At 43.7% G+C, this 13542-nt stretch overlaps 1 protein-coding gene across 5 annotated transcripts in view; it reads left to right on the plus strand.

Moving 5' to 3' along the window:
* Window positions 1-13542, plus strand: part of FAM107B (family with sequence similarity 107 member B) — an 83797-nt gene that overhangs the window by 31977 nt on the left and 38278 nt on the right. Inside the window, exon 1 of one of the 5 annotated variants that reach the window (XM_070500869.1) lies at window positions 1111-1226. The exons of 3 other annotated variants lie outside the window; for them this stretch is intronic. The gene's annotated coding sequence lies outside the window, so the exon portion shown is untranslated. Of the gene's footprint in view, window positions 1-1110; window positions 1307-13542 lie in introns of those variants that run through there. One more of the 5 variants, XM_070500871.1, reaches the window with a different exon arrangement.

A 13542-nucleotide genomic window follows, 5' to 3' on the forward strand; every position in this document is an offset into this window, starting at 1 on the left:
GCTTCCTGTGTTATGGGAGGGGTGGGGCACGAAACGAGGAGCAGGAAGAGCTGGTTAACTCATGGGGCCTAACTGGTTTTTTAGGTATCACGTGTCCACTGTGATACCCTTGGAAAGAATTCAGGTGAATCAGATGTGAGCCAAACAGCATTGTTTGTAAACAGTTTTCAGGGTTTTCCATGGCACCTGTCTCCATCGTGTATCTGGGGTTCTTTCTCCCAGTGTTCCTAATGAATCAGGGCTGTGTCACAGGAGAGGCTGGATCTCTGTGTGTCGGGCTGGGGGCAGGAATTCAGCTACACTGTGGACCAGAGCTGATGTTAGTTCTCCACATAAATGTCGTTTGTGCCTCTGCAGTTGTAATTCTGCACTCCTTGCCTTCATCCAGATTTGATGTTTTCTAATTTAGTAACAACCATCTAGAACTGGAAAGAACCTCCTTGGTTTCAAGAGGCAGACCCTTCAGCCTGGGGGTCACACAGCTCTTTGGCCAGAATTGGGACTAGAGCTCAAGGACCTTCTTCACCTGATTGCAGGGTTTTTTTCCACTAGGTTAAACACTTGCCCCAAAAGAGAAAAATCTCAGCACATTTCATGACTGGACAGTAATATCATGAATTATGACCCTGAAGAGTGCAAGTTTCAATTTTAAAGGCTTTAGGCTCTCAGTATTATGTGGCCTTATAGTGAATACTGAAACTCAACCTCCTCTAGTTGGGGAGGGTACTTATAAGTAGTTGGAAAGGTGAATGGGGCATGGTTAGGCTGTGTGAATGTTGGGCTGGGGATGGTGCACATGCCGGTCGGGGAGGTCCTAGTGCATTTGATTTGTGTGTATGTGTGTGTGTGTATATATATATATATAGTGTCACACTGCCTAATGAGGGTGCTGATTCAAAGCGGACGATGTTTGTTTTCGTTAATAGGTTTCAGTTAGCTTGTATAGAGGGTATTTGCTTCCAAGCAGCGTAGCTGATGTTTATGTGTTTATGCACATTCTCCTTGTGCTGCCAGAGACATGTTCCACTGGTCTGGGAGGTCAGTAACTGGTACCAGAGCTGGAACAGTTTGTTTTTCATTGTTTGCTCTTGTTTCTATGCCTTATGAGGTCATTCAGTTGCCCACAGAGATGGATATGCAAACTTCCCTGCTTTCTGAAGTTGCCACAGCGTCTCCCTTTGAACTTGAACTGGGACTTTTTTGATTTCTGGAAAGAGAGTTTCTTGGTAAGGGGAATGGGGCTGGTGGTAAATTCTTGTTTGGGGTGCTTTTCTTCACCGCTGGCAGGAACCTCGACTGTTGGGAGGTGCGTTCTTACTGTCATCTTTTTAATTTGTTGCCTTGAACAAGGGCCTGCAGGTATCTAAAGAGGTTAGTGTTCATTCTGTGTAAACTTTTGTCCCTTCTGCCTTGAACAGGTGACAAGTGTGGGGCAATATCCTAGGCAAACTTAATCTTACTAAAGGATGATTTTTGAAAACTTTGTTCCTGATTAAAGCATAAACAAGAAAATGCATCTGAGGTCAGAATAAACCTTGAGATCTTCCCACGGGTCATTGAGTAATCTGGTCCTTCAAATGTGTGAACTTGAACTTGTGGGTTCAACCGAACAGCAGACTAAATAAAAAGTTGTGTCTTGTTATGGTTTTGGACTTCGTGTCTTTGCTATCTATAAGAGGCTGTCTCTCCTGCAGGCATAAACTATTTTTCCCTCAAGATGTCTTCAAATGCCCGGACATCTCTGTCAGACTCTGGTGGAGTTGCCCTTTGCTTGCCCTTTAAAAATGTCTTTGTATGCTCAGTAAGTTTGATCTCCTTTATTTTATTCATGTTCTGTTCAACGTCTGGGATCCTGCTGATTAAACTGTGCATTTTCTTTGAAGGTATCCACTTCCGGTACAATGCGACTACCCAGTGAAAATCAGAGGACTGATAAGTATTTTGAAGTACTTCATCTTAGCAAAATAGCACTTGATTTGAAATTGTTTTGCTCGTTGCCTTCTCTTTCTCCATAGTATTTGTGGATATGAAAAAACACAGACGTGCGACAACAACAACAGAACACTCGATATGCCCTGAGTTTAATTTGCTTCTTATTCCTCAATTGGGATTAGGAGATGTGGTTTCTTGGGCATCCAGCATGGAAACAGTATTTTCAGTCTCTGCTATTACCTATCTAATGAGAAAAGATAATGCTTGCCTTCATCGTGGTGTGATAATTACTCAGTGGCTGTGACTTGTCTTGCTGTCTCTACTACCTGACCACACTCCGGCCTGGCCTAGGTGTGCTCAGATATTTGGTGATGACGTAATATTGATGTAGACAAACAGATCACGCACACCATTTTTTTTGGTAGGTACATTTGCACTGTCTTTTCATTTAAGAAAACATACGGGTTACCCTTATTATCATAGGGTTCTCATCTACCTTGTGCACATTCATATTTATTTATATAGAAATAAAATTTTCAATAGCAGTGGTACATGCCTTCTTAAGTAATGCTGGCTTGGCTTTTGAAAGCTTTAATTTATAAAAGAATTCTGTTTCTGTATCCAGTGAAGTGATTTGGAAATATTTCTTTATTGGTAACTGTGTTTGTAGAAATTGGGCTTAGTTGGGGGTGGTTTGTGCTCCAGTTTCTGTGTCTGGTTTCTGATGAGCCTCTGGCTTTCCACCCAGCTCCGTTGGGTACTGGGCTGAGGCTGGGCAAGGATCTGACTCCGTCGCTTCCCCAGATCCTGAGAAACTGCAGGAGCACCCCGGTGAGGCGTGAGAGTGCCAGTTCTCCTTTGTGAAGCCCGGCCTGGAATTGACGGGGAAGACGGGGAGCGAGGACTTGTGGGCCGTGTGAGAGGAGGCAGAGGGCCCTTGATCACCCTCCCAGGTCCTGAGTGCTGAGTAACCATCACATCTCCTGGCCACCTGTGAGCTCACTGTCCTGTTTTGTTTGGTTAGGGCCCTGCCCCCTGGGCCTGGCTTGACTCTGTCTTCCCCACAACTTGAGAGCAGGTTAGACCGAACAGAAATACTTGAGCTGTTCTTGAGTTGAGGGGATTTTTCTGCATTTTTTTTTTCTAAATAATACTAAAAAGTTTTTACTGAAACAGTGTTTTCTTGTTGAGACTTTCTAGCTGCCATAGGACTTAAATCTCCAGATGGTGTAATCTTAACACACATGTACGCACACGTGGGTGTGTACAACATGACAGAAAACACAACTCATCGTGATGCAACACAACACAACACATACTCTTCCCTTCTTCCTTCCATAGTGATGTAATAACTTTGGCATTTTATTGTCAAGAAATATATTTCTGTGTTAGTTATCGACAGTTATATCAGCAAATCCGTGAGGGTTTTCTGGATTCAGTGAACATACACATGTTATTAGTGAAATATGAGAGATTTAGGAAGAATCTGAAGGTTGAGCGACGGTTTGAATATCAGAACAAAGACGATTATCTGTGAAACAGACATCTGAGAATTAAGTCTCAAGAGGAAAGGACTTTTAGACAAGGCCCAGAGGAACTCCTTCTGGAGCTTAGAAAATTTCTAATCTCTTTTCTTCAGCATGAATGTATATCTTTACACCAAACAGCTGTCTCAGTGTCTTAAAATACACCTATGGTCATGTCCCACAGACTTGGGACACCAGCTCCCCTCTGGTTGCCATTTAGTGTCTGACCAGCCAGCCATCCCACACACCACATGGGGTGCACCTCCCACCCTATTCCCTTTCTCTGTGGCTTCCCCCAGCCCTGGGATTCCTGGGACTTTCCTTCTGGAACTGCTCTGTGCTTCCCCCTCTGACCCTAGCCTTCCAGACTTTTCCACCATGAGCTGTGACTCTTGCCCCATGGTCAGCCAGCTTCTCCTGGACCTCACTGATACCCGGCTCTCCCAGCTTACTGCTGCCCCCGGTCCTTGTGAGTGGAGACCGCCCTTTCTTGCACACCGTGGGGTAGGGCCCCTGCTCCTCCACTGTCAGATCCTTACTCTTCTCCTCGCTGCTCCTTTGAGGCTCATTTTAATCCTCTTCTGTCTCCTCCTCAGTGCTGTCATTTACTGGTCATATCTCCTTACTCGTTGAAAATGTTGGCACCTGGATCGCGGTCTTCTGCTCCAGGCTTTGGTGGTTGTTAAACTTTCAGTTTTGAAACCATCCAAGGTTGCCTGGGTCTTGGGCATTTCAGACATGGGACTTTCAATCCTCAAACTGGGATGAGAGGGTAACCCTCAGAGTCACCATTCTAGATCTTGTTAGTACTGGGAGCTGCTTCTGATCTGAAATTCAGAGATCCCACTTGCTGGCTAGAACCTTCTGTCCTTCCAGTTCATCAGACAGGCTATCCTTAGTAACATCAGATTTGTCCCCTTCCAGGCCCACGTCCAGCCCCTCACCCCTGCTGTCACCATGCCTGTCAGTCACGTCCCGCCTCTACTTTTCTAACTCGGTGGCCAGCGTTTCCACTATGCACTTATCAATACACTGAATTCCCTTCCGTCTGCTGTCTTGGCACATTGCCACCCTGGAGGATTTAGCGGCCCACTGTCCCCACACCTGTCCCTGGACTGCCAGGTCTGCCAGAGAAAGTTACACAGATGCCACTACAAAATCTGGTCCCCAGCTTCACTGGGACCTCATCACTGCCTGAAAATTAAATGTTTTCCTCATCAGCACTCTCACTCTCCATAGCGACTGTTTCCAGTCTTCTCAGCACCTCTTAATCTCCAGTTTCATGGTCACCCCATCCCTCCTACTTGTCCCTCACTCTCAGCAGATTTTCCACTACTAATAAAATGGTCACATGAAGGCCATTCTCTCTTCTCCCTACTGCCCCTTTGCAAATCTGCTTGCTCCTGGATCCTTTTCTCATTTTTCTATTTATAGTGTGAGAAGCATCCTCCTCACTTCCTAAAACTCATTTTCTCCACAATCATCATCTCCTATTTCAACCTTGGTCCTAGTGTTCCTTTCTCATAAGGATTTATGAATGCTCACGTCTCTCGCATCTTAAAACAAAAACAAAATAGAACAAACACTGTGGAACCCAAGCGTTCCATGGTGCCCTCCTCTTTTGGCTGCCGCTCTCTCTTTCCTTTCCTCTGATTAAACTTCTTGAGAGGATATTTTACTTTCTGGCTTGCACTGCTGCATAACCATTTATCATAAACTTAGTGGCTTAAAACAACACAACATTTATTATCTCACAGTTTCTAAGGGTCAGGAATCCAGGCACAGCTTCTCTGTGCTTCAGAGTCTCACCAGGCTGCAATCGTCATCTGCACCAGGGCTGTGGTCTCATCAGAGGCTCAAATGGGGAAGAATTGGCTGCCGGGCTCACTCAGATTGTTGGGAGAATTCACTTCTTTGCAGTTGTGGACTTAGGTCGCCCTCAGTTCTTACAGGTCATTTCCATTTCCAGGGCTGGCTGGGATTTCACTTACTTCCTGGCAACTTGCTTCCTCACAGATGGCAAGGGAGAGAGAGAGACGCCAGCAAGATGCAGTCATGAGAGTGACACCCTGTCACCTTTGCCATGTTCTGTTGATTAGAAGTGAATCACAGGTGCTGCCCATACTCAGAGGGAGAGGATGATGCTAGGGGGTGACACGAGGATCATGGGGGCCACCTGAATCTGTCCACCACCTGTCTCAGTTTGCTCATTCTCATTCACTCACTCCTCAAGCCACTATAGTCTTTTTTTTTTTTTTTTTTGTCTCCATCACTTTACTGAAACTGATCTCAGAGAGGCAGAATTGGCCACACAATGTGCAGGGCCCAGTGCAAAATGAAAATGTGGGGCTCATAGTTCAAAAAGTATTACAAGTTTCAAGATGGCGACAGCAAAGGATTAAACCAAGCATGAGGCCCATTGAGCGTGGGGACTGCAAAGGTCACACATCCGAGAATCCAGCCTTGCGGGGAATCCTTCCTCCTTGTTGCTGAGTCCAGAGGTCACTTCGGTCTGCTCTCGACCACCAAGCGTCTTCCTTGACAGAGTCGACCACTCCTGAGAACATCTTCCATCCTGAAACAGTCTCAGATCTCTGAGCTTCTGAGACCTTGCGCTCACTAGATTTTCCTTTCCTTTCTGGATGCTGCCCTTCAGTCTCCTTTGCAGGCTCCTCTTCTTTACCCACCCTTTTATATTTGGGGATTTGGGGGTACCTTTATCGCCCTATTGAGTAATATCAGCAGTTTCCATAGCTTGTGGACTTTGGCTCCCGAATCTGTTTCTAGCTGTTATCCGACTCTTGAGCTCCAAGCACTTACATCCAATGCTTCCTTTACACAAAGTTCACTTGCATGTTTCATGGGCATCTAAAACACGGCATGTCTAAACGGACCTCTGTGTTGTCTCTCCTCCACCACGCTGGTTTCTTCTCAGGGTCTTCCATTTTGGCTCGTGACTTCACTCTCTCCCCAGGTGAGTTGGGATTTCTGAATAGGCCACGCTCCTGGTCTGGAGCCCCTCCTGTCTTCTCATTAATCTTACTTATACTTAAAGGCTGTGCCACCACATGTCTATGAAGGGCTCTCCCTGGGGCCGTATTTTATCCTGATGATCTCCCTGGATTTCTGCAGCCTGGTTTCAGGGTCTTCTGGGCTTCCTCTGTTAAAACCCAGCACACCTCCTTGCTTCTCCTTTGTCGAGTGTCTGCTTCGCCCATTAGAATAGAAGCCTCACGAGAGCAGGAACTTTGCTCAGGGCTTTATCCTTAGGGTTGAGAAGTGTGCTGGGCACCTGCTGCACACTCAGTAAATACGTATTTTAATGGAAAAGTTTTTTATTTTCAACCTGGTTTTTTAGATATGACCGTTTTGTTCCTTTGTAGAAACTATGTTATGGAAACACAGGACAACGGCATGAATTCGTGTTCTTGAGATACTAGGAATGTCTGTCATAGTTAGGGGTGTTTTGATTGCATTGTTACTGATTAGAAAGTAAAGCTGTAACGGGAACCTAATGGGTGTTTTCTAGTTTCCCGTGAGTTCTGGACACTGAGAGCTGGAAGGCTGTGTGCATCGTTCGGCCTGCAGCCTTCGCAGAACTGCTTGTGTAATGTTGGTCGGAGGAAGTATAAGATGATAATAACTGTGAAGATGAGTGAGTGTCAGGTGCCATCATCTGAATCGCTCTGCTCTTACCCCAGATGGATTTTGACATTTTTTTGGTTTTTTTTTTAACCAACAAGTAGAGAGGTAGTTGTGGTTAGAGATGTACATCTCTGATTTTGTGGGGCCCTGTTTTCCTTGCAATATCTGCTTTACAAAAGGTTTTGGTAATAGGATGCTGAACTGTGTTAAACACAGTGTTTGGGGGTCTAATTATTTAGAGACTAAATGTGGGCCAGAGAAGGATTCCACTCAAAGAAGACACTGCTGATCTGTAAAAGGGCTTGGAGCAGTCTCATTTTAAGCAGAAGTCAGTTACAAACAAATAAAATGTAGTACCTGGGTTTATTTATTTGTTGCAGAGACTCTTAATTCTACAGCCTAGTGGTTTGCAAACTAAACTTTCTGATCTCAGGACCCCTTTAAACGCATTGTTAAAAAGCATTTGAGGACCCCCAAAGAAGTTTTTCTGTTGTAATATCTATTGATAGTTACTGTTAGGAATTAAAACTGAGAAATTTTTTTTTTTTTTTTAAGATTGGCCCTGAACTAACATCTGTTGCCAATCTTTTTTTTTCTTCTTCTTCTTCTCCCCAAAGCGCCCCAGTACATAGTTGTGTATTCTAGTTGTAGGTCCTTCTGGTTCTGCTATGTTGGATACCGCCTCAGCGTGGCTTGATGAGTCGTGCTAGGTCCGTGCCCAGGATCTGAACTGGTGAAACCCTGGGCTGCCGAAGTGGAGCACACGAACTTAACCACTCAGCCCTGGGGCCGGCCCCCAGAACTGAGAAATTTTAAAAATTCACTTATATGATAAAAATAACAATAAACCCATTACATGTTAGCAAAAAGACTGTTTGTAGTGAAAAATAACCTTTCCAAAACGAAAAAAATAGTGAGATGAATAGCATTGTTTTACATGTGTGCAAATCTCTTTAATGATTTCTTTTAAAGGAAGAGTAACTATTTTCCAAAACAAAAAAAAATTTAGTGAGAAGAGTTTACATTTTTTGCAAACCTGTTTCTTCACCGGCTTTAATGGAAACTGGCTGGGTTCTCCTGTCTGCTTCTACATGTGGTCTGCTGATAGGTTGTTTTGGTTGAAGTATAAACTGAGAATGCGGTCTCACACAGATATGTAATTGGGAAATGTAGGAGTGTTGAAATAACCTTTCAGATAATTATGGATGTTCTTCTTTGATACCATGCCAGAGCTTGACAAGTGGTAGTTTCTTAAAGGTTAGGTACAGTGTGGATTCTGAAACCATAACAATGACCTTTTCCTACTCTGTGACATCAAAATTCATTGGTTTATCTTGCATATTGGATAGGACAGGAGAGGGGTAGTTAAGTCAGTTATGACACATCCGTGTAATGGCATGTTGATGCAACCATATTTAATTATTTTATTGACATCATATTGGCTTCTAACATTGTATTAATTTCAGGTGTGCATTATTATATTTCAGCTTCTGCATAGACTGCATCGTGTTCACCACCAATAGTCTGGTTTTTATTTGTCACCATACATATGTGCCCCTTTACTCCTTTTGCCCTCCCTGCACTGCCTTATCTGTTCTCCTTATTTATGTGTGTGTTTGTTTGTCTTCCATCTATGAGTGAAATCTTATGGTATTTGTCTTTCTCTGTCTGGCTTATTTTGCTTAGCATAATACCCTCAAGATCCATCCATGCTGTTGCAAATGGCACAGTTTTGTCTTTTTTTATGGCTGAGTAGTATTCTATTGTATATCTATACCACATCTTCTTTATCCATTTATCCATTGATGGGCACTTGGGTTGCTTCCAAGTCTTGGTTGTCGTGAATAATTGTGTGACCATATTTAAAAAGTATTTTATCACAGATGAAATGCTTACAAATATAGTATATCATCTACTCACTGTGATCCTAATTTTGCTAAAAAATGAAGAGAGGCATGTGTTTGTATTAATTGAAAGGAAATAGATCAAAATATGGATATGTTTAGTGACACATTTACGGATGATATCTTCTTCTCTCTATTTTCCGGATTTTCTATAATCAGCCCATTGCTTCTAAAACCAGGGAAAAATAAATTTTTTAAAAAAAAATAAGTATGTCTATTAAACTGTTTCCCCTATTCATAGGCTGCCTTTTACAAGTAAAACCCCAGTATATACAGTTGGAGTGGAACAAAGATGATTTTTTTCCCCTTAAGTTTTTGTTTATTTAGCAGACGTATGTAAACTTTCTATGGCTGTTTAAGCCTCACAATTTTTCCTCTTTATTTTAATGGCAATTAATTGATTGATTTGCAAAACTGTATTCAAGAAAAGTGTTAAACATAATTTGCTTTTCCTCATTTCTGTTATGCCTTAGGCAAGCACTGATTCTTTTTTTTTTTAAAGATTTTTTATTTTTTTCCTTTTTCTCCCCAAAGCCCCCCAGTACATAGTTGTATATTCTTCGTTGTGGGTCCTTCTAGTTGTGGCATGTGGGACGCTGCGTCAGCGTGGTTGGATGAGCAGTGCCATGTCGGCGCCCAGGATTCGAACCAACGAAACACTGGGCCGCCTGCAGCAGAACATGCGAACTTAACCACTCAGCCATGGGGCCAGCCCCAAGCACTGATTCTTTATCTAAGTAAAATGGCAAAAAGATCTTGTTCTACCATGGTAATAGAGCTGCTCTCATAGTTGAGAAATATCCTGGAAATTAGCACGTAATTAACCTCTCAGTTATTGCCTCTGCCTGGTTTTGTCAGGGTTGTGAGTCTCATGTTTCTCTCTGCCGGAGGTTGAAGTGGATTCAGAGAAATGCAGAGGGCACTCACCTCTGGGGATCAGCTGTCTGCTTACCCCGGGTTTAGAAAGGCTGTTTGCTCGCTGTTACGTAGCAGACATGGTGTTGTCCTAAGGCATTGCTGCTCTAAGGCTTTTGTCCTCTGTCTGTGGACAGCAATCTAAATCTGCTGATCGTGTGTTTTCCCGAAAAACAGAGGATCTCATCCTGTTGATGTTTCTTTGATTTATGCTCCTTATGATATAATTAAGTGATGGTTAAGATGTCTACAGAAGCTACAAAGCATCCACCAAGCAGGAAACAGGCAGTTTTTGCATCTTACACTTAACCGTCTTAAAGATGAGAACATTGTCATTTTGACTTTTCCAGCTGAGCATCCACTTCTGTGGCTTTAGTTAATAAGTTAGTGACTCAATGTTTGCAGTCTCTCCCAAGACTCTTTACTGAGGCATGGCTCATGTCGAAGTGTAAACTCTGATGGGAAAGGACTTGATTGCCTATTTTGTTTTACACGAGAAGACTCTTCTATCCTGTGCTTAAAACAATTGAGAATATTCTACTTGGGGCATCCCTAATGATTAAAGTCATCAATAAATTTGGAAATATTCTAATTTAATTTCCATTGGATTTTATGAGTTGAACATTCTGGAGGCTAGGAAACGCACTCTAAATATATCTGGTGGTTTCTTCCTTATTGAAATCGCTCTTTGCATTTAATTATTTCTTGGATCTGTCTGTCGTCTTTTCTGTAGTAGCCTGGGCTTGGAAGGCTTTGCAGATTCTTAGTAAGGAATGAGGCGTTATTGTTATTGTATTACATAACCATAAACTGAAGAGGAGTTTTATCCTTGCCTGCTTGTGGTATTAAGAATAAAATCTGAAATGCTGGGGCTGGCCTGGTGGCGTAGTGATTAAGTTCACATGCTCCGCTCTGACAGCCCAGGGTTTGCAGGTTCGGATCCTGGGCATGGACCTATACACCTCTCAGGCCATGCAGTGGCGGCGTCCCACATGGAACTAGAATGACCTACAACTAGGATATACAGCTATGTACTGGGACTTTGGGGAGAAAGACAAAAGAGAAAGATTGGCAACAGATGTAAGCTCAGGGCCCATCTTCCTTACCAAAAAGCATACTTTATAAAAAGAAAAGAAATCTGAAATCCTTGCCATAATCTGGCACCACCTTCCCTCCCTCCTGCTCCGTGTGCTGCAGCCGTGGGGGCCTCCTTGCCATCTGGCCTCGGCCTCTGCACTTGCTGGTGCCTCTGCCTGGAGCAGAACTCTTTCCCCACATAGCACATGGCTTGCTCCCTCGCTTTATTCAGATACCACGCAGGTGTTTGCTCTGTCCTCAGTGCAGTCTTCCCAGAACATCCAAGATAGTGCAGCCTGTCCCTCTCTGTTTCCTTCCTTGTATTTTTCCCATAGAAATTATCAGTGCCTGATGTTATATTTCTATTGTTCGCTCATTGTCTGTCTGCCTGCCCCACAGAATATAGGCTTCATGAGGGCAGGATCTTCGTTTCCTTTGCTGCTAATTCCACACTGGTTAGAAAAGACACGGAATAAGTACTTGATGAATTATGGGAAAAATGAACTCACCAGATCCTCACTCATGGGCTACTATAAACAAGATTGTGTTTGCTTTCCAAGTGTTATACCTTCTTTGAGAGACGGAATGAAAGGCTTGCTGTGTTGTAGCTTGACTCAAACAGCAACAAACACTGGGCCTGACATACAGCTGATGGTCAGATGTTTAGAGAACAGAATTACTGGTAGATGGCCAGCTAGTTGGCTGTTTATCTTCCTGTTTGTCAGTGGCTCCTTGAATAGTAATAATCTGTAAGTGGAGAAAATGGGAGCATGAAAAGCCCAGCAAAGTTGGTGGGAAGCCATTTGAATTTCTAATTTGTCAATATGGGACTTTGGCATACTTTGATGTGATTTTTGCTGCTACGAATGGAAGTGGTATGAACAACCCTCATGGGATTCTTGTTGAAAATAATTGGTGTGTCAGTCATTTGTCACAGGCTCAGTCAGAGCGTTGATGACGGCAGTTTTATCTGTGTGCCTACAACAGTTTCCATCATGCCTCCTCCTTCTCAGGGGCCTGCCACACCTCTGTGTGTCTGACCGTGTCACAGGTGAGCCACATCTGGTTTCAGAGCTCTGTGTTAACTCCTCCTCCTACCTATTCGGTCTTATTTCCTGCCACTCACCTGATGAGTCCTCCCTTGATTCAGTCAGGCTGGTTTCTGCATCATTTCTCCCATCTATGGGCCCTCGGTCCTCCTTAGAACATCCTGCTTGGTCAGTGCTGGCTCCGCCTGCCCAGACCCTTCTTTCAAGGCTTGCTTCAGTGGAGTTTCACGCTCTGACTAGTCTATTGTCCCTATTCTTTGTACACTTTAGTTCTGAATCAGTATGTACTATTCTGTAATATTAATATGTTATATATCTATTTAATTTAGTTTTTACTAAAAGACTAAATATTCTTCAAAGAGAGTCTTGTACATCTCTTATATTCCCTAAACTTGTGATGGGCATTTGTTCCAAATGAAAAATCTAAAAGAAAAAATATGAAATCCAGAATGCCGATGGGACAAATTTGATTTTGGAACACTCCGGTTATGCATTCTGAGGATGGGCGGCCAGTAAGGGGCACTGAGCAATATTGTTTGATTGTCTGGGTCAAGCTGTTGGGTAGAGTAACGTGTTGGGTACCGCCTGGCCTGTGAGTTGGAATGAGAGTGGACAGGCAGGGGTTGTGGATTTATAGACCTGGAGAGAGAATAGGGTCACTTAAATCTCCCCGGTGTGGTTTCCCCTAGAATGGAGGCTCCTTGAGAGCAGGTCCACCAGTGTTGTTCACCATGTGTCCCTGGTACTCAGTGCTGGCCCAAGAGGTGCTCAGTGACGGAGATAGATGGATGGTTGGTCGTTTCAGCCACTTGGTCTTAGAGATGGAGGCGGAGGACATGTGGGGACTAAATGGCTGCAGGTGTTACCAGACTTCCCCCTTTCCACCATTATGTTGTGGCCCAGACCCTGTTGTAGGTGTGGCTGATCATGCTTGTTTCTCCTTCAGTGGTTCTCCGCTGGAGCTGGACGCCAGTATTTTTCTTATTTTTGAAGCTCCACAAGTGATTCTGATGTGCAAGCGAGGGTTGAAAACCATAGCTGTACAGTATTGGAAGGAAGACGGACGTTCACTAAAAGCCAGTTGGTTCACCTGTAAATAAACAGAATCAGCAAGTCCTTTTGGGGGATGTATTATTTTGCTGTTCTTTAGCTGGACCCACCCAACTCAGTAGTCGAAGGGTTTTTTTCCCCCTATGTCTTCATCTGCTGCTTTGAGCTTCCTTTCACAGTTAGCTCTTGGCTGCTCATAAGAATTCAAGCTCTTTGGGCGTATTTTTATTCTACCTGGCAGAACATATTATTAACGTGTTGCAGTGTTTTAAAAAATTCAGCAACAAGCTGTAGGTGTTCGCCATCTCCAAACACTAGGTTTTGAATCTCCCTGCTTGACTCCCCACCCGTCCTCCAGGTCTGCGCTCTCTAGACCCACAGTTAGGAGCCACTTAGACTGTGAGTTCCGAAGCAGAGGAAGGAATACAGTTAGGAAAATCTGGG

Source organism: Equus asinus, chromosome 29, assembly GCF_041296235.1.
Source record: "Equus asinus isolate D_3611 breed Donkey chromosome 29, EquAss-T2T_v2, whole genome shotgun sequence".
Lineage (NCBI taxonomy): Eukaryota > Metazoa > Chordata > Mammalia > Perissodactyla > Equidae > Equus > Equus asinus.